Raw genomic sequence first — 20,496 nt, forward strand, 5'->3', positions numbered from 1 at the left:
CCAAAACGGGTGATAACGGGGGTAGAGGAGGCGCCAAACAGGTCTGATATAGTCCGAGGGGCGCCTTTACCTACTCCGATTGATACCATGGCAATGATTCCCTGGCTCAGCTAATACCCGGATCACGCTTCCGCTGGGGTGTTGCGGAACGGGTTTTTCATATGGTTTCCGCATCCCAGTGGGGGAGTTTCAGGGTATAGCGAAATGTAAAAACCAAATATCGGTCTTGCAACATACGACCGTGGTACAGGAAAAGATCGGGAAAGAGGTTACTCGAGGTCGAGTCGCCGGTCCATTTAATGTGCCACCAGTTGCTAACTTTGTTTGTTCCCCCCTAGGGGTGGTCCCCAAGAAGGACCCGGGTGAGTTTCGGCTGATACATAATTTATCAGCCCCACGTGGTCTTTCCGTAAACGATGCGATAGACCCGGAAGTGTGTTCGGTGCGGTACGCATCCTTCGATGAGGCCGTAGCCATATTGAATCGCCTAGGGCCCGGTACGCTGATGGCAAAATCTGATATCGAGTCAGCGTTCCGGTTGCTCCCGGTACATCCAGACGATCAGCGTCTCCTTGGTTTCATGTTTCAGGGTCACTATTACATGGATAGGTGTATGCCAATGGGGTGCTCTATATCTTGTGCCTATTTTGAAAAGTTCAGTTGTTTCCTGCAATGGGTCTTCACAAAGAAGACGGGGTTTCAACATGTTATGCATTATCTCGATGACTTTTTGTTTCTGGGGGCAGCCGGGGATCCGGAATGTGGACAGGCTTTGACTGAATTTTGTGTCTTGATGAATCAGTTTGGCGTGCCATTGGCACCAGGTAAGACTGTGGGTCCCTCGACTTGCCTAGAATTTCTGGGGATCGAGCTCGACTCTGAAGAAGGTTGTTTTCGTTTACCAGGAGACAAAGTGTTAAGATTTAGGGCATGCCTGCAAACGTGTATAAGTGAGTCTAAGGTTAAGCTACATCAATTACAACAATTGGTGGGACAGTTGAATTTTGCCCTAAGAGTAATACCGATGGCCCGCCCCTTTTCCCGCTCGATCGCTCAAGCCATGGTCGGCCTGAAGGAGGGTCATCATCGCACAAGGCTCTCGGCAGAGGTTCGCCAGGACATGCGCATTTGGTTGGCATTTCTGGCGGATTTCAATGGTCGAATTGTCTGGAACAAACCGGCGGTGTCCTCTGAGGAGCTGGGGCTGTGGACGGATTCGGCAGGGAGCATTGGTTTTGGTGCCATATTCGGCACTCAGTGGTCGGCACAAAAATGGCCGTCATGGTGGCATGATAGTGGATTGACAAGTAACATTGCTTTTCTGGAACTTTTCCCTATTCTGGTGGCCCTGAGAACTTGGCCCGAGGGGTTCAGAGATCACTCTGTGGTATTCTGGTCTGATAACATGACCGTGGTTGAGTGTATCAATAGCCAGGCAGCACGATGCAAATGGATCCTGCGATTGCTCAAGGAAATTGTATTACTATGTATGCAATTGAATGTACTATTTAAGGCAAGACATGTGCCGGGAGTGATGAACCAGGCGGCTGATGCGCTTTCTCGTTTTCGTATGCAGGCCTTCTGGGGTTTTCTGCCCACAGCGGACCCGGTGGCGGCACCCTTTCCCGAAGCTCTCTGGTCTCTCGGTGCCCCGAACTTCGTAACCTCGTGGGAGAGAGTTTAGCACCCAGGACGAGGAAGGCATATGAAGGGGCGTTCCGTTCCTATTGGGCCTTTTTGGGGGCGGCTAGAGGGGAGCTTTGGGGCCAGGAGGAGTTGGTAGTGAAATTCCTGCTGTCTTTACATCAGGCAGGCAAATCAGTGGCTACGGCCCAGAGGCATCGGGCCGCCATTTCCTTTGTGGCTAGGGCTCATGGGATCCAGGACCCGACAGCGTCTTTCGTGGTGCAAAAAGCGCTACGTGGGTGGCAACGCCTAGAGGGTCGCAGAGTAGATGAAAGGCGCCCGATAGGTTTAGATAGGTTGGCCCTGTTATTATCCATACTCCCTGCAACGTGTTCATCCCAGTATGAAACAGTGTTATTCCGAGCCGCTTTTACGCTGGCATTCCATGGGGCTATGCGGGTAAGCGAACTAGTGGCAAGGAACAAGCAGGATGTGATGGGGGGACTGTGCCGAGAGCACGTTCAGGTCAGAGGGGGGACAATGACTGTCTTGTTTGTCAGGTCCAAGACCGATCAGGGTGCGATGGGTGATTGCATAATCATACAAAGGATTCCCGGGTCCTCCATGTGCCCGGTGAGTTGTGTAGAGGAATATTTAGCACAAACGGTGGCATCATGGGGGGGGACCTTGTTGAGACACGCTGACGCCACCCCACTGACGAGGTTTCAGTTTCAGCGGGTGCTTGCGATGTCGATTGCCGCTGCGGGCTTGAACCCGGGCGAGTTTGGGACCCATTCCTTTAGGATAGGGGCTGCTACAGAGGCTACAGCCAGGGGTCTGAATGTCGAACAAGTTAAACGTGTGGGGCGTTGGTCCTCCAATTGTTATAAAAGGTATGTGCGGTTGCACATGTTATGAAGCTGTAATGATGTACTCACGCTTCTTGTTTTTGTTTGGTTTCAGTTGCGCAAGCCTACGAGGCGGGGCGGACTATGCAGTCGACCCAACACCGGGCCAGCGGTCAGACATCACCGGCTGTGAAAAAGGAGGTGTGGGTCGTGGGCCACTCATACTTGAGGCGTGCGGCGGACGTATTCAAAGCAGGTGACATGATTCACGTGGCTGGGGAATACGGGTACAGTGTGTCCTTCTACGGAAGGGGCGGACTCTGTATTGACCAGTTTCAATCATTTTTCGAGGGTTTGCTAGGGCGGACGAGGTCACCATCGTCTATAGTCATAGTACATCTCGGGGGCAATGATTTGGTCACCACTGGTAGACGACTTCTTCTTGAGGCGATGCTTTCCACTGTAAGTTGGTTAGCGAGGAGAGTTCCAGGGTGCACAATTGCATGGTCCCATATGATCCCACGAAAAGTATGGCGGGGGGCTATTTCTGTTTCTGCTCTGAATCATTCAGTAAGGAAAATTAATAACAAAGTGAGTAGATTTTTCCGTTCCAATACACTGCATTCTATTTCGCATGGTTGTATTACTGGTGACAGTATGTATTTGGGGGATGGTGTTCATTTGTCCCGGGTGGGGAACGAGTTACTCATAGGAGACTTGATAGCTTGGCTAAAGACTTTAAGACATGACCTTTAGGTAGGAGTGTTGTGGGGGGTCCGGATAGCCGGTCAACTATCCGGCCTGTGGCGGTAAGGTCATGATCGGTGAGCACTAATTGGAAGATCCCTATGAGTGGGCGTCACCCATTACGGATGGGAGCGCTCGAGGGAGGTGGCCATTGGCCCCTCAACGGGGAGGCGGTCCCTTCTAAGGATGGGCCGCCGAAAGGAAAGGAAAGGCGGTCAAGGCCCCTTCCTGGGTAGGAGGGGCTACAGCCCCCTCCTGGGGAATTTCCCGGGGCCAGGACATCTGCGACGGCAGATGTGGTAAGTTGTGTGGGGTTTGGGGGGGGTCTACGCTACCTTCTAGATACCTCACACGAGTCCTCGGACGACCTTTAAGTGGCGTTGAGTTTATTGGGGCCCCCGTCAAGTCAAGGGAAATTGGTAGTTGCACTTGAGGTACACCTCTGTGCGGTCACCCCTCACAAGTGAGGGGGATATTTCTGGTTTAGAGATCTTGACACCGGTTACGACCTTGCCGTTGGCCCTTAAACGTTAGGATGTACAATTTCAAGATTTCAAGTTAATGTTTTGTAGGATGTTAGTTCGGCTAGGAGAACCTTTGTATTAGAGAATATGTTAAGGTTAGCCAAACATCGCAATGTGGTAATGAAATTGTACATAATATGAAACTGTTATTTTAATGTTTTAATTTTGTTTCATATTTTAATAAATACGGCCGGGAGGGTCACTCCCTCCCGTCTTCCAAAAGTTCAGAACTGTTTCCGGTTTCCCATCCTTGGGGATTGTGTTGAGAGGGGGTGGCGGGTATCTCAGCCATATGGAAAGGGGCGACCATTCGGTCCCCCCGAACGTATGGCGGAGTACCACGATCCCCCGGGAAGCCATCTTGGGCGGGAGGCGAGTCTCGGCTGGTATGCCCGAAGCGGCGTAGCCGGGGCGCGCCTTTTCCCGCCCTGGAGTGGCCTGGCCTAGACACTGACGCGGCCGGCCACGCCCTTGGGGCAGGCAGGGGCGGGTCTACGCCCGCCCTGAAGACGGATAAAAGGAGCAACAAGGCAAGAAAGCATCCTCTTGTTCCTGTGCTCTGAAGCTGCACCTCCTCGCTGCACGTGAGCTCGAGACGGAACGAAGAGCCAATTTTGACCCACCCACCAGCCCCTGAGGACAGCAAGTGGCTTTGAATAAAGTTTGATGTGGTAACTCTAATTTTTTGGTTTGCAGGTTGGGATTATTATCGTGATAACTTTGAATATGCAATAAAGAATGGTCAATGTGTGGTATGTTTTTGTAAATAAAGTAATCCTGCTCTAGTGTTGATCAGTAAGCATGCTTTTAATAAAGTGGTTTTGTTACTGTCTTTTAAGTAATTTAGGCATTTAGTTTAGAATTGTCGTATTTAATTTGGTCGGGCGGTAAGGTCATGATCGGTGAGCACTAATTGGAAGATCCCTATGAGTGGGCGTCACCCATTACGGATGGGAGCGCTCGAGGGAGGTGGCCATTGGCCCCTCAACTGGGAGGCGGTCCCTTCTAAGGATGGGCCGCCGAAAGGAAAGGAAAGGCGGTCAAGGCCCCTTCCTGGGTAGGAGGGGCTACAGCCCCCTCCTGGGGAATTTCCCGGGGCCAGGACATCTGCGACGGCAGATGTGGTAAGTTGTGTGGGGTTGGGGGGGGGTCTACGCTACCTTCTAGATACCTCACACGAGTCCTCGGACGACCTTTAAGTGGCGTCGAGTTTATTGGGGCCCCCGTCAAGTCAAGGGAAATTGGTAGTTGCACTTGAGGTACACCTCTGTGCGGTCGCCCCTCACAAGTGAGGGGGATATTTCTGGTTTAGGGATCTTGACACCGGTTACGACCTTGCCGTTGGCCCTTAAACGTTAGGATGTACAATTTGAAGATTTCAAGTTAATGTTTTGTAGGATGTTAGTTCGGCTAGGAGAACCTTTGTATTAGAGAATATGTTAAGGTTAGCCAAACATCGCAATGTGGTAATGAAATTGTACATAATATGAAACTGTTATTTTAATGTTTTTATTTTGTTTCATATTTTAATAAATACGTCCGGGAGGGTCACTCCCTCCCGTCTTCCAAAAGTTCAGAACTGTTTCCGGTTTCCCATCCTTGGGGATTGTGTTGAGAGGGGGTGGCGGGTATCTCAGCCATATTTTGTTGACTATTACTTCTTGCCACAGTGCTCGGGGCAATTGATTGTCCTGATCATTTTTTATACGGTTCCAAACTTTTAAAATTTGGCCTTGCCGGGCATATTGCTGATTGTTTATCCCAAACTCCAGCCTTATTTGTGCCTGTGAGGCATTACATGGTAGGTTGAATAGTAGTTTGTAGGTTTTTGCCACTGCGTTGTTAAGTAACTCCGCATCCTTACCATTTAAGACTTTGGCTCCGTATGTTAAAGCCGTTAATAGTTTAGCAGCTATGATTTTTAATAGAGGACCGTATGTCAGTGCAGTTAGATTCTTTTGTATGGTTCTAAATGCTGCAGTCAAACTATTTGCTTTCCTTGTGATATCCTTCCGTTGGGGGAGAAAGCTTCCACTTTCATTAAATAAGACACCAAGATACCGATAGCTATCAACTTGCTCTAGGTGAGTTTGTCCCAGCATCCATTTTTTTTTAATCTTTTATTCCTTGTGACAACCATTATTTTTGTTTTTTCCTCATTTATTATCATTTGGTTTTCCTTTGCATACATAAGTGTACGATCAATTAGCCTTTGTAATCCCACTTTTGTGTGACTCAACAACACCACGTCATCTGCATATAGCAAATTCGACATTTGTTTTCCGGCTAGTCTAGGCGGGTGTGAGTTAACTTCATTTAGAGTTTTGGTGAGGTCGGCTATAAATAAGTTAAAAAGTAATGGTGCAAGCACGCAACCCTGCTTAAGGCCGCGTGTCACCAGGATTTTGTTGGATAATGATTGGCCGTCTCCGATCCGCACCTTGACCCAATTTTCTGAATAAGGTTTGATAAGGTTAAGTAGTGAGCCAGGTATTCCATAATCCTCAAGTTTTTTCCATAGAAGAGTTCTATTAACAAGATCGAAGGCCAATCTAAAATCGACAAAACAAAAGTAGAGAGACTGTCTAGCTAAAAGTGCATTATCCGTTAAAACTGAATAAAATATTAATTGTGGTTCCTAAGCCTTTAATAAACCCTGTTACTTTGGGGGTAATATTATCCTTTCTTTAACCCAATCTGTCAAAATTAATAATAAATGGCCTGCAAATAGCTTTGCGTCTGTATCTTGGAGAGTGGTCAAACGATAGTTCACAGGTAGTTGCCAATTACCCTTTTTGTACACAGGAGATATTAATGATCCTCTCCAGGATTCCGGTATTTGCCCTGTTTGAATCCCTTCGTTAAAGACCTTTGTCAAATAAGTAGCCCATAGAGCGGGGTCATCTTTATAAAGTGCAAACGGAATTCCGTTGGGTCCCGGCGCACATGTATCCCCTCATTTACCTACAACTGTAATAGGGGATTCAGAAGCACCACCCACAAACTTTCACAACCACAGGAGGTACCTCCTAGCTTTAAATGATGGACAGAAAATTGGAACTGTCGGGCCCCAATGCCTTTTCTATTAAACCCCCCCTTTCCAAAAACGCATCAAAATAACTCAAACACCAATTACTCAAATCTCACCCAGAAACTCTTATTTCAGACTTTTATTTCTGTACCACCAAGGGAACCCGAACTAATGACCTTATATTTCATAAAAAAGAAGAGCCCATTGGAGAATATTTTTTTTCTCCATGTTAAGCATCATAGACACCAGAAAAACACCTTAGGGACTTAGACTATCTGTCTCTCCCTCTTCCTTCTGCAAGGCAAATGCTACTATATTCATATATAATAATGGGATTATACTAATACATACCTCAAATGAAAATCTATCCTAAATCGCCAAAATCTTCCCTATCTTAAAAAAGGGGTCTACAACAAGTACATTCTTGAGGAAAATTAAATTTTGGTCATGTCATGTTCCCTAGCGCGTACCCCACCGACTCCATGCACCGGCTTAAAGTGCATGTAACTTCCCTCCTGTGCCAGCTATGAAGACGCAAATATATTTGCGTCCAACGTTAACTTGTCCTCTTTCAGATCCACCATGAATGGATTATATAGTCCGTTCCTAAGTATGCTATGCCACCGTCTTTTTGTAGTACACTCTACATGTTTTCCTGCTCTAAGCAGAGTAGGCCCTGAATTCCTGCCATCGAGCCTCTTTTGTGGCTCCTGACTCTGGCAGCCTCTGCCCAGGCTACCTCTGTACCCGTGAACTCTGACTTACTTTCAGCGCGGCCCCTCGCGTTCAGCTCAAGCCTGCTTTCTGCCAAGACTGACTATAACCTTCGAGTTATCTGTTCCGCTCCTCGAAAATACATTCCTGCCTACTAGATCCTATAAACATCCTCCCCAGCTGCAGAGCCAAAGGGCCGACCTGTCTCAATGCAAGTAATTCATAGCCTCTGTTGCCATGCTTCCATGGAAGGCCCCGTGCCCCACGCTTCACATGTAGACACTTAGGCGCTTATACACGCATCCACAGTTAGCATAGAATAGCTTCTGCCCTAGAGACCTTTCCGTCCAGATAGTACAGTTCCTAAACATCAGATATCAGATATGATAGAAGTATAAGTTGATCTGACATGCCAGACTTCTGTCTCTTTCCGTCAATGTAAATGTCAAATCCCCTGCACCCCGTCAATCACACGTCATGCAGCTGCGCGCGCATCCAAGCTTCCGATTTCTGCTGACATCGCAACAATTCTGTTAGCACCACCCCTTGGTGCCACCCACTTGCGTCACCTGTCAGTGACGTTTCTAGCACACACCTCTAGTTCACGCCTCTTGACTACGTATTAGTATCACGTGTATATTGTTATCTTGTCTTCTCTCAGCTGTTACGCCTCTTACATTATTCTTTATGGTATAAATCAAGTATATAAGCTATGTACTGTCAATAAAATGCAGCGCTCTATCCCTTCTGACACCCCTGTGGTGGTCAGAACACGATATCCTGATCAAGACCATTCCTTTATGAGGAATAAAACCCTTAGAAACTCTAACACCACGGACTCTGTCTTTTTTCATTCTGATTGAGTTATTATTGATTAAGTACTTACCTGCATAGAAATTAAGAGAGTAAATTAATTATTTACGTCATTTTGGCGCCCGAACAGGGACCCCTCCCCCACCTCACGTGCCGGTTGGTGCGTTGCAAGCTATGTCCCCTGCCATCAGTTAGATGGAACATACGCGTACTGGCAGGATTTCCTGCATCTCCCTCTGACCCACGGAGGTGACGAAGACTGTGATCAGTGCCCAGACGAGGCGGTGAGGAGTGCGGAGGATCCCGACCAGAGCCTAGCCGAAAGAAGCAAGGTCCGAGGTGTCAAGAGGCCCACCAGGTTTCCGAAGTTTTCCGAAGTTTTCCGAAGTTTTCCGAAGTTTTCCGAAGTACCGAGTCGAGTCCAGTCGAGTTTTCCGAGGCCTTCTGTTTCCGTGCTTCCCGGTGAGTACCATTGCTGGGTCGTATCTAGACGGGTTTGGGTACGCAAGTCCGGTCTGCACTGTTTTTAGGCAGTGTATCTGTACTGTTTAGCAGTATATCTAGTATTCCGAATTTCTGCACTGTTACAGCAGTGTATCTGTACTGTTTAGCAGTACATCCAGTATAGGGGGTAGTCATCTATGTCTTCAATGTCCTTATGTGATTAATGTTGTGGTATGAATGTGACTGTTTAAACGTGTATTATTGTGTTTCTCGTATAACCTAGCTGTCAAGAGTATTAAGGAATAAGGGTTGAGCATTCAGTAACAAGTAAGCAAAATGCCGTTTTTCAACAAACTAAAGCAGATAGGAACTAGGAAAGGGATACTGGAGGAAGAAATTCCTATTCCCCCTAGGGACACTCCCGGCAATTTTATGTACCAGAAGCATGGCATAGATGCCATATTATATCTAGATTTATGGGCCGATTACACCAAACACCTAGACGAAAGACACAGATGGCCTGTCACCGGAACATGGGATGCCGAGTGCATCATGAGGGTAGAAGAAGCATTATGGAAAAAGAAAGCTAGACAATCTCAGAAGGACGCCATAGAATTTTGGCGTAAGGAATCACGTAAGCGTGCTGACAAAGCACTCCGTAGATAAGACAGACTTAAAGAATCAGAGAAAGACCAAGAAAACGAATTAGTTACTGAAGGAATCCGAGTAAAAACAGAACAAATAGACCGTGCCCGAAATAATCTTGTAAACGGTATGTATCTTGCAGCAGATGGCACGTCTGAAGCCCTATCAGAAATACCGAAAAATCTGCCGCCACCATTAGTTCCAACTAAAGTAATGCATAAAACTACTAAAGACATATTCCTAAATTCATATTTAGAGGATGTAGCACCAGCTTACACCAATCTGCCTGTTCGTGCCCTGCCTACTGACAGGGATGGGGGTGGCACTACGCCCCCAGATCATGTCCTGCCGGTATCGCGACAGACCTCCCCTGTTCCGCCAGCTCCGCCACTTCCCGTACTCAAGACTGACCTACCGAAACCAGTCCTACCTGATTCTACTAAACGACAAATTCAAGTTCAGATACAGACTCCGCGGAGAGATAATGCCCGAGCATCCGCCTCAGGGGGTTCGACTGCGGGTCCTCAGACCCCGCCACCGACACACAGACTCAATTTAAGGGATACGCAGAATCCTTCCCAGTCTCCCCACTTGTCGCGTCTTGACGCATTAAAAGAAAATATGTCAGTTTGCAGATATGACCCAGTACCCGGAAAGAACGATCTAATGATATTGGCATCACTACGATTAAGATCTGCCACCGATAGCTTGCTGTGCTATGCAGGAATGAAGGAACGTCTCGACAGACTATATGAGTTTATACAGACAGGGAAAGACCCTGACAGTGTCAAAGATGCCATGCATAAACAGAAAGTTGACGTTCAAGCACTGATATTACGATTTTTCATAAATTGTCTAATAAGAGAACGAGACAGGCCCGAGACAGATCAAAGTGAAATAGACGGACTAAACAAGTGGGGTCAAAATATAGCCGAAGGAAAACATGATAGGGGGGCTTGTATAGCCAGTATGTCCCAGAAAATTAGAAAGGCAGTATTAACTGCACACCGGGAAGAGAATGATAAAGCTTCCTCCGAGGAGGAAGAAGAACATGAAGCACCAGGAAGGTCCACAGATACTATAGCATACGTTGGTAGGGGAGCCTACCTTAGGAAAGGTATTCGTCCGGAAAGCAAGAGAGTTCTTTTCTCTGCTTTAACAAATCCGAATTCTTCTGAACATCAGTTCCAGGAAACTGATAAAAGGCTTCGAGACCGAATGGGGTACCATGTGCTCAATTCCATGGATGAACAGGAACTAGCCCGGTCAGCCGTGTTATGGGCCGAAAACCCAGACATATATAATGATGATACGTTAGTGCAGACATTCTTGAACCTGTCCCCAGAAGAGCAGAAAATAGCAGGTGTATACATGATTCAGCACCTCCTTATCAAGTTCAGAAACCATCATTCTGATCCAGGTCCCTTACACGAAACATTAGAAGCACTACTCATGGATAGATGGAGAGGTTTCAGTACCAAATTAATACAAATAATTCTAGAACAACGACGTAAGTATTACACCTTCATAAGTTCTGAATATGTTCCCCCGCCGCCTCCAGAAAGGAAAACGTATCACATGCAATGCGGTAGTGGCATTGAAAGTCAGAACCCCTTACGAGAAGTACACCCAGTTATGGGTGAGGATCGTACCTTGAAGCGTGTGTACGTTCACACACCACTGACTAAGTTAGAACTGTTAGAAATGAAGAAATTAGTCCCGTGTCATGATAAAGACCCTGCAGGTTTTCACAGAGAGCTCAAAGACATGTTACTGATGGGAGATTACACGTATGATGATATTATGAAAATGTTAAAAGTACTGTTGCCCACGGGCATTTACGAGAAATTAAAGGAAAAAGATTGGGAGGTGGGGGAGTCAAAGATAGCATGGACAGAAATAGAAGACGAAGAAAGTAAACGAATCCCAGGGTTAGGCCTTGGGGATAAGACTAAAGCATTACCAGGTTTAATAGTACAGGTTTTGCCAAGATTATTGACAACTAGAAAGGAAGATTGGGACGCAATCTCGTCCTGTAAACAGAAACAAGATGAAGATACTAGTGACTTCTATTCCAGATTCGAGAAATGTTTCATTATAAATAGTGGCCTACAACCTAGTAGCGAGTCATATCCACACCTTTTTGTATCAAAATTAGTAGAGAATTCCCTACCGTTAGTCAAAAATAGAGTGTACAAAGTTGAAAGTACTTGGCAGGCAAATACGCCATCCCAGATGTTACAAATGTTACAATATCACCAGAATAGAATTAGGGAAGAACAAGATCAGGAACAGAAACGTATGAAAGACACGAAAATGAAAATGCTAGTAGCTCAGACGGTCCCAGCCGACGGTCAAAGAAAAGGTGGGGCCCAGACCAATCATTCTGCAGCTCCCGTTAAAGGGACATGTAATTACTGCAAGCAGCCAGGTCATTACGTACATGAATGTCCAGTCCTGAAACATAACATCGCGACAGGTAAAACTAAAGAAAGACCGCATCCGCCTAGACATGAACATGGTCACCAACAGACCTCGCAGAACGAACAGCCAATGCAGAATATGCAGCCTACGCATGCTCAGTCCCACACAGCACAGACCGTAGCCGTGCCACAGCCACAGCCCATTGCCGCGACTCAGCAAGTCTCACAACAGATGTACCAGTATGCCCAATCTGCATATCCAGATTACCCCCGATACACATGAAACAGCCTAGAGAGGGAAAGTGATTTGCCTCTTATTGAAATTCCTGTAGATCAAGAAGGTCCTTATGTACACAGTCACGTATTAGGAAAAGACAGAAAGTTTTTAATTGACACAGGGGCAAGTCGCACTACAATAAGTCACAATGAAGTCCCAGGGGCACCCCTCTCAGGCTCACAGAATGTTTCCCTTGGTTTTTCAGGACAGCCTATTGTAAATGAAGTATCAGAACCAGTACCATTAGCTGTGGGTCCATTATCCCGAGTTACAGATTTGTTACTTACGAAATCATGTCCAGAAAATCTGTTAGGAATTAAAACACTGAAGGCTCTAGGAGCTATAATATGCTGTTCCCCGGAGGGAGTCAGACTCTTTCTACGGGATTTCAAGGGTCATTATGTTTTACGTGATTTTGATGTCAGATTGAAAAATGTACCAGACCACTTATGGGCAAAAGGCCCAGCTGATGTAGGTTGTATGCATATCACTCCATATCGTGTTACACTCAAGACAGGAGTTGTCCTACCCAGAATCAGACAATACAAGTTACCACCCGATGCTGTAGTGGCTTTACTGAAAATCATTGAAGAGCTTATTACCCAGGGAGTGGTCGTAGAGACCGACTCCAATATCTGTAATTCACCCATCATTCCAATTCTTAAACGTACAGACCGCAATGCACCGCCAGTATATCGGCTGGTGATTGATCTTCGAGAGCTGAACAAATGCATTGTACCACAGTATCCTGTGGTCCCCGATATCTCCTCCCTGTTAACTGCTATTGATTCAGAAGCAACGTTCTTTACTGTAATAGATCTCAAGAACGCTTTCTTCAGTGTACCTATTGATCCGGAGAGCCAATATCTCTTCGGATTCAGTTTAAATGGACGAAGTTTCAAATTTTCCCGCGCACCTCAAGGATTTACAGAAAGCCCCAGCATCTATAGTCAAGCACTGAAAAGACAACTAGATTGTATTCAAATGCCAGTCAATACCGCTTTACTGCAATACGTCGATGATCTGCTGATCACCGCACGAAGTGAGCCCGAATGTGAACAAGCATCGTTAACAGTTTTGCATTTCCTGGCCGACAAGGGACACAAGGTGTCTCCTTCGAAGCTACAATTCTGTGTTCAGCAAGTTGTGTACTTGGGTCACTTGCTGTCCAAAGTGGGGAGACAGCTCACTCCCGATCGCATTCAGTTAATCGTAAATATGCCACGACCCCAGACACAAAAGGAAGTGCGGGCCTTCATAGGCCTCACCTCGTACTGCAGACAATGGATTCCTCAATATGCATTTCTAGCTAAACCACTCATCCAGTTAACGACGCAGGAGGCTGCAACACCCATTGCCCTCCCTTGGACTCAGGAACACACACAAGCCTTTGAGGAATTAAAGAAAGCTTTATGCCAAGCACCAGTTTTAGCGACACCATGTTACAGCAAACTGTTTACACTTTTTGTTACAGAACGTGACGGTACAGCATTGTCTGTCCTCACTCAAGATCAAGCAGGTTCACATAAGCCTTGCGCTTATTTTTCAAGTACATTGGATTCAGTAGCCCAGGCACTCCCTGCGTGCTTAAAGTCAGTAGCAGCAACAGCATTAGCAATCAGACAGAGCGACTCAATTGTTCTAGGTCATCAGTTAACAGTACAAGTCCCACATTCTGTAGAGGTTCTGTTAAACAGAACCCAGACTCAACACCTGACTATAGCACGACTGACAGGTTACGAATTGACACTATTCCAGCCACACATAGAAATCAGACGCTGCAGTATCCTGAACCCAGCAACACTGTTACCTACAGTTATGACAGATCCAGCTCCGCATGATTGTATAGAGATCATTAATGCAGTAACAAAGCCCCGACGAGATTTAACAGATGTCCCGCTGACAAATCCAGATCTGACACTTTATGTAGATGGTTCATGCATGAGAAAAAGTACAGGAGAGTTAGTGGCCGCGTATGCCGTGACCACTGAAACTGAAGTTAAAGAAACACATCGTATTGATACACTGTCTGCTCAAGCAGCAGAGCTCATTGCTCTGACCCGAGCCTGTATTCTAGCCAAGAACAGAAATGTCAACATATACACAGATTCCCGTTATGCGTTCGGAGTCGTACACGACTTCGGCATGCTGTGGCAAGAACGAGGTTTTTTGACCTCTCATGGTGCCAAGATACAACACGGTCCTCTCATTCAAGCACTGTTAGAAGCAATACATCTGCCTTCAGCCATATCCGTCATGAAGTGTAAAGCACATACTAAAGTCACAGATTCTGTTTCCCAGGGTAACGACCTGGCAGATCAGACAGCAAAACATACAGCACTGACTCATTCTCAGACAACTGATACGACAAAGACAACAGATCCGACAAACTGTATGACAGTCAGGGATCCCACACTAGATGTTATTGACATTCAGACACATGCTACTCCAGAAGAAATAAAGAAATGGATTGAACTAGGAGGGATCCAGACAGATCAAGGTTGGATGACGAAGGGAAAATCTACATGGTTTCTCCCTGACTCTATGGTTCAAGTCATGATACATACAGCACATAGTCCTGCACATCTAGGAGAGAAAGCAATGCTAGACAGTTTGCAAAATCTCTGGAACAATAAACACTTACGAGCAGCCGCAAAACAGAAAGTGCGTACTTGCATGATCTGTTGTCAGTTCAATCCAGGTAAAAGCGTCCCTGTAGAGCAAGGTGGATTTCATCCTCCCGATCCTCCAGATGGATTATATCCAGATGGACCGTTGTCGAGGATTTAAATATGTTCTCGTAGTTGTCTGTGCTCTGTCCCGCTGGACCGAAGCATACCCAGTCTCAGATTACACTGCTCCGACCACTGCCAAGCAGTTGGTTCGTGAATTCTTCCCACGATACGGCCTGCCTCGTGTCGTGTACTCAGATAACGGCCAGCCATTCTCATCTGCCTTAATGAAAGAAGTTTCTTTATTACTGGGATACCAGTGGAAGTTCCATTGTGTCCGACATCCAGAAGCCGCAGGCCTTGTTGAAAGGCATAACCAGACACTAAAGATCCGCCTTGCCAAAATATGTCAGGAGAAAGGGGTCGACTGGATAGTCGCCCTGCCAGTGGCACTATTCTACATGAGAATGGTCGCCCATTCGAGATCAGGGCTATCTCCGTACGAGGTGGTCTTTGGAAGACCACCAAATATGTGGGGGACGCCCATTCCAAAAAAGATTACTGATGTTGATTCTAACATGTTGACAGATTACCTTGCCTCCTTGATGTCTGCACTCCAATCATGTCGTTCACAGGTTGCCGCAGCCTTCCCTGACAACACTGATGTAAAGCCACACGACGTCCGTCCTGGTGATACGGTGCTCGTCCGAAATTTCGACAGAAAAAGTCCGCTGGAGCCCCGCTGGAAGTCTCCGAAGACCGTACTGCTTACAACAAGGACGGCCGTGAAAATCGAAGGAAGAAAGGGGTGGGTCCACACGAGTCATATAAAAAAAAATTCTGGACTGAAACCTGACAGAGACTCGTCCACCCCCACCAAAGACTGTGTCGAACAGAAAGACTTTACAGAATCTGAACGAGAAAAAACTCCTCAAGAAAACTATCGCATGAAATTACGATCTAGCAAGTCAGACAGTTTAATTGTTTAAGTCCTCCCCTAGGTGAATCGGTTAAATAGTTTCTGACATGTATCCCCTAGATCGAGATATAGAGAGAGAGAGAGAAGCAAAGAAACGTACATATTGTAAATCACTCCGTAGTCACTGCATAGTGACATTAATAATCATGTTTATTCTCAGTGTTTTAATTATCATTACTAGCATCCTATTGCCTATCTATTACCCTATTTTCAAGCGTGAACAATCTGCTTACAATGTATCTGCTGAACACACTTTTAGTGAGTTACCTCCTCACGAGCTTTCCTACAGACTTGCGCTGCGCAACAACACATTCATTAGTATGTTACATCATTCTCATCAAACTAACAATGCTACAAATTGCTGGATATGTGGCCGACTCCCTCCCTATCAGAATTACAAGGGAGCTCTGCCCCTCTTTCCGTACCCGTTCACTCACAATGGCTCCTGCGGAGCATGGTTTAAAATAATTAATTCTTTAGATCCTGATATTGCTGTTTTCGATGGGGGTTGGGTTTGGGGAAACCTGAACTTGGTCCTGCTCGACGCCTGTTACCCAGATAAGGAGGGACTCCCCACTAGAATAGGAACTGATCTAGAAAATGAAGTATATGGATTAGGTAATTATACAATTAGCCTTATGATTCTCACTGTCGAATCCGAAGCCACATCAGTTCTACCCATTATGTCAGTACTACCAGTCACTGGTGAATTATGTATTAAGAAGAAAGGTTCTGTACACTTAGGTCATAGTAAATGTACTACTGTAGTCGAATTCCGTGACCATGGAAAATCGTCTTTTAAAGCCATCAGTCACTCTTACTTTGTTTGTGGTCATACCGCATACATTCGTCTACCTCCAGATTGGGATGGTACCTGTTACATTGCATTCCTTCTGCCACCTGTTTTTCTAGCTCCTCCTGATTACCATAGAAATACCAATCTAGTAAAGAATAGACCCAGAAGAGACATCCCACTTGTCGACTACACAGAAACGGCATGGGAACAATACACCGATTTTAATAAAGGATTCTTTTTCTTTTTAGGCCCTGTCCAGAATAGTAAATTAATACGCAGATTAACTAGAACACTTGAAGCAGTAGTGAATGAAACTGCCTCCGCCTTAGGTAACCTAACAGAAGAGCAGTCCGCCATGCGGGTTGTTGTCCTTCAGAATCGTCTTGTAATTGACGTCATCTTGGCAGATAGAGGTGGAGCCTGTAAGGTCATCGGGTCAAGTTGCTGTGCTTTCATACCACAAAACGCACCATCTGTATATCAAGCTATCACCCGTCTTCATAAAATTGCAAATCAGATACATCAGAATCCAGGCACCTGGACTTGGTCCGGTTGGTTCTGGACAACGTTAACAGCTTGGGGATGGAAGATCCTATCCTTCCTAGGCATTGGCCTAGTCCTAGTATTCAGTTGCTGCCTGTGCCTGCAGTGTGGGCCAGCGATTTGTGGACTGTGTGCCACCTCTTGTATTGAACACTCCAGTTTTCTCTCAAAACGTAAACGACAGAAAGATGAACAGATGATGTTGCAAGAACAGACTGATAGATTTATGAGGATCGATATTTCATGAAGGGTCCGTAGGGAACAAGGAGGGAATGAGGAAAATTAAATTTTGGTCATGTCATGTTCCCTAGCGCGTACCCCACCGACTCCATGCACCGGCTTAAAGTGCATGTAACTTCCCTCCTGTGCCAGCTATGAAGACGCAAATATATTTGCGTCCAACGTTAACTTGTCCTCTTTCAGATCCACCATGAATGGATTATATAGTCCGTTCCTAAGTATGCTATGCCACCGTCTTTTTGTAGTACACTCTACATGTTTTCCTGCTCTAAGCAGAGTAGGCCCTGAATTCCTGCCATCGAGCCTCTTTTGTGGCTCCTGACTCTGGCAGCCTCTGCCCAGGCTACCTCTGTACCCGTGAACTCTGACTTACTTTCAGCGCGGCCCCTCGCGTTCAGCTCAAGCCTGCTTTCTGCCAAGACTGACTATAACCTTCGAGTTATCTGTTCCGCTCCTCGAAAATACATTCCTGCCTACTAGATCCTATAAACATCCTCCCCAGCTGCAGAGCCAAAGGGCCGACCTGTCTCAATGCAAGTAATTCATAGCCTCTGTTGCCATGCTTCCATGGAAGGCCCCGTGCCCCACGCTTCACATGTAGACACTTAGGCGCTTATACACGCATCCACAGTTAGCATAGAATAGCTTCTGCCCTAGAGACCTTTCCGTCCAGATAGTACAGTTCCTAAACATCAGATATCAGATATGATAGAAGTATAAGTTGATCTGACATGCCAGACTTCTGTCTCTTTCCGTCAATGTAAATGTCAAATCCCCTGCACCCCGTCAATCACACGTCATGCAGCTGCGCGCGCATCCAAGCTTCCGATTTCTGCTGACATCGCAACAATTCTGTTAGCACCACCCCTTGGTGCCACCCACTTGCGTCACCTGTCAGTGACGTTTCTAGCACACACCTCTAGTTCACGCCTCTTGACTACGTATTAGTATCACGTGTATATTGTTATCTTGTCTTCTCTCAGCTGTTACGCCTCTTACATTATTCTTTATGGTATAAATCAAGTATGTAAGCTATGTACTGTCAATAAAATGCAGCGCTCTATCCCTTCTGACACCCCTGTGGTGGACAGAACACGATATCCTGATCAAGACCATTCCTTTATGAGGAATAAAACCCTTAGAAAGTCTAACACCACGGACTCTGTCTTTTTTCATTCTGATTGAGTTATTATTGATTAAGTACTTACCTGCATAGAAATTAAGAGAGTAAATTAATTATTTACGTCATTCTTCCGACCCAAAATTACCCTAATGCTCCTGATGAAACTCCTACATCCTCCTCAACGCACATGGCTACTACCCGCGATTGCCTAACCACCCTTGCTACCAGCAATTTCACTCCAGAACCATCCTCACAGAGATTGAGAACCCTGCTAAAGTTATGCAAACCAACTCATCTGCTCCCCTCCCAATATAAAAATTAACATAGTCCAGAACTTCATGGGACTTCCTCCCCTCCACTCATCCCCCTTACCTCCCCAGAGCATACCAATGAGAACACTCCAGTCACTCCCTCATCAAACACCCGTACAAGGAACAATAATACCCACAAACCTATATCTCCTCAACAATCAACCTTAAATTGCCCAAATATGTGTCCAGGGAACATTGTACACTTTCCCTTCATCAGCTCCAGTTATTTCATTTGAACAAGCCTTATAACATAACTCCAAGTAAGGACAGAATGCCTTACAAGGACATCACGCCTTATAAGGTCTGCAGCCTTTAATGGACTAAACCTTTCACCTAGTTCTATGACGAGGGTGGGTTTTGCCCGATCGATATTGTTAACACGTCATCTTTAACGCATATGAATAATTAATGAGTACACTCTCCAGGTGGTACACTTCACCTCTCCCATCGATGCACAAGGTTTAATCCCCAATGTCATCCTCATACTGAACAATGGGTAACACACGTATATAGACTGTATAAATACAGCACCTCTTACTATCAGAAGGCAGGAGGGACCCGAGACTTCAAGGCCGACACACAGGCCAGAGACGCGGCAGCTCCGGCATGCCGAGACCATATGCCTCATGGGAACAGTCCAGCCCAAACTGCCAAGCCATGACTTCCCTAGACTGGAAACAAGCATCCTGGTACCGGTTTTGAGCTAACAGCCCTCATCAGCCAGGCTAGCTGGAATCCAGTGGCAAAGAGAGCAAGGGACCCACGTCTGGGCATACCCTGCCAACTTAGGGCGAAAAAAGCAAACACAAGGAGATGATGGATGGAGTGCTGAAACTTTTCAGACACTCACCCCCAGTCACAGATCTGCGTTGAATCCATCATCGTCTTTAGCTCACTTGGCCACCCCAGTTGAGACATAGTTATATGCAAATCCGCCTTGACTCTGTGCCTCATGGGAACAGTCCAGCCTGAACTGCGAAGCCATGTCTTCCCTGGACCGGAGGCAAGCATCCTGGGACCGGTCTTGGTCTAATAGCCCTCATCAGCCAGGCTAGCTTGAATCCAGTGGCAAAGTGAGCAAGGGACCCACTTATGGGCATACCCTGCCAACTTAGGGCAAACAAAGCAAACACAAGGAGATGATGGACGGAGCGCTGAAACTTTTCTGACACTCACCCCCAGTCACAGATCTGGGTTGAATCCATCATTGTTCTTTAGCTCACATGGCCACCCCAGTTCGAACACAACTATATGCAAATCAGTCTTGACCCTGTGCCTCGTGGGAACAGACCAGCCCGAACTGCGAAACCATGTCTTCCCTGGACCGGACATAAGCATCCCGGGACTGGTTTCGGACTAACAGTCCTCTTCAGCCAGGCTAGCTTGAATCCAGTGGCAAAGTGAGCCAGGGACCCATGTCTTGGCATACCCTGCCAACTTAGGCAGAACAAAGCAAACACATGGAGATGATGGACGTAGAGCTGAAACTTTTCAGACACTCACCCCCAGTCACAGATCTGGGTTGAATCCATCATCGTTCTTTGGCTCACTTGGCCACCCCAGTTCAGACACAGCTACATGCAAATCAGTTTTGACCCTGTGCCTCATGAGATGATACATTGGCCTTTGCCCCGAGTACAAGAGAGATTGGAGGGCACACCAAATAGGCAACTGACTGTGAGGGAGTGGAGGAAGGCCCTAAGAAGACCAAAAAAGTGTCAAAGAATGCAGCTTTTAAAC

This window comes from Lissotriton vulgaris, chromosome 8 (genome assembly GCF_964263255.1).
Source record: "Lissotriton vulgaris chromosome 8, aLisVul1.2, whole genome shotgun sequence".
Classification (NCBI taxonomy): Eukaryota; Metazoa; Chordata; class Amphibia; order Caudata; family Salamandridae; genus Lissotriton; species Lissotriton vulgaris.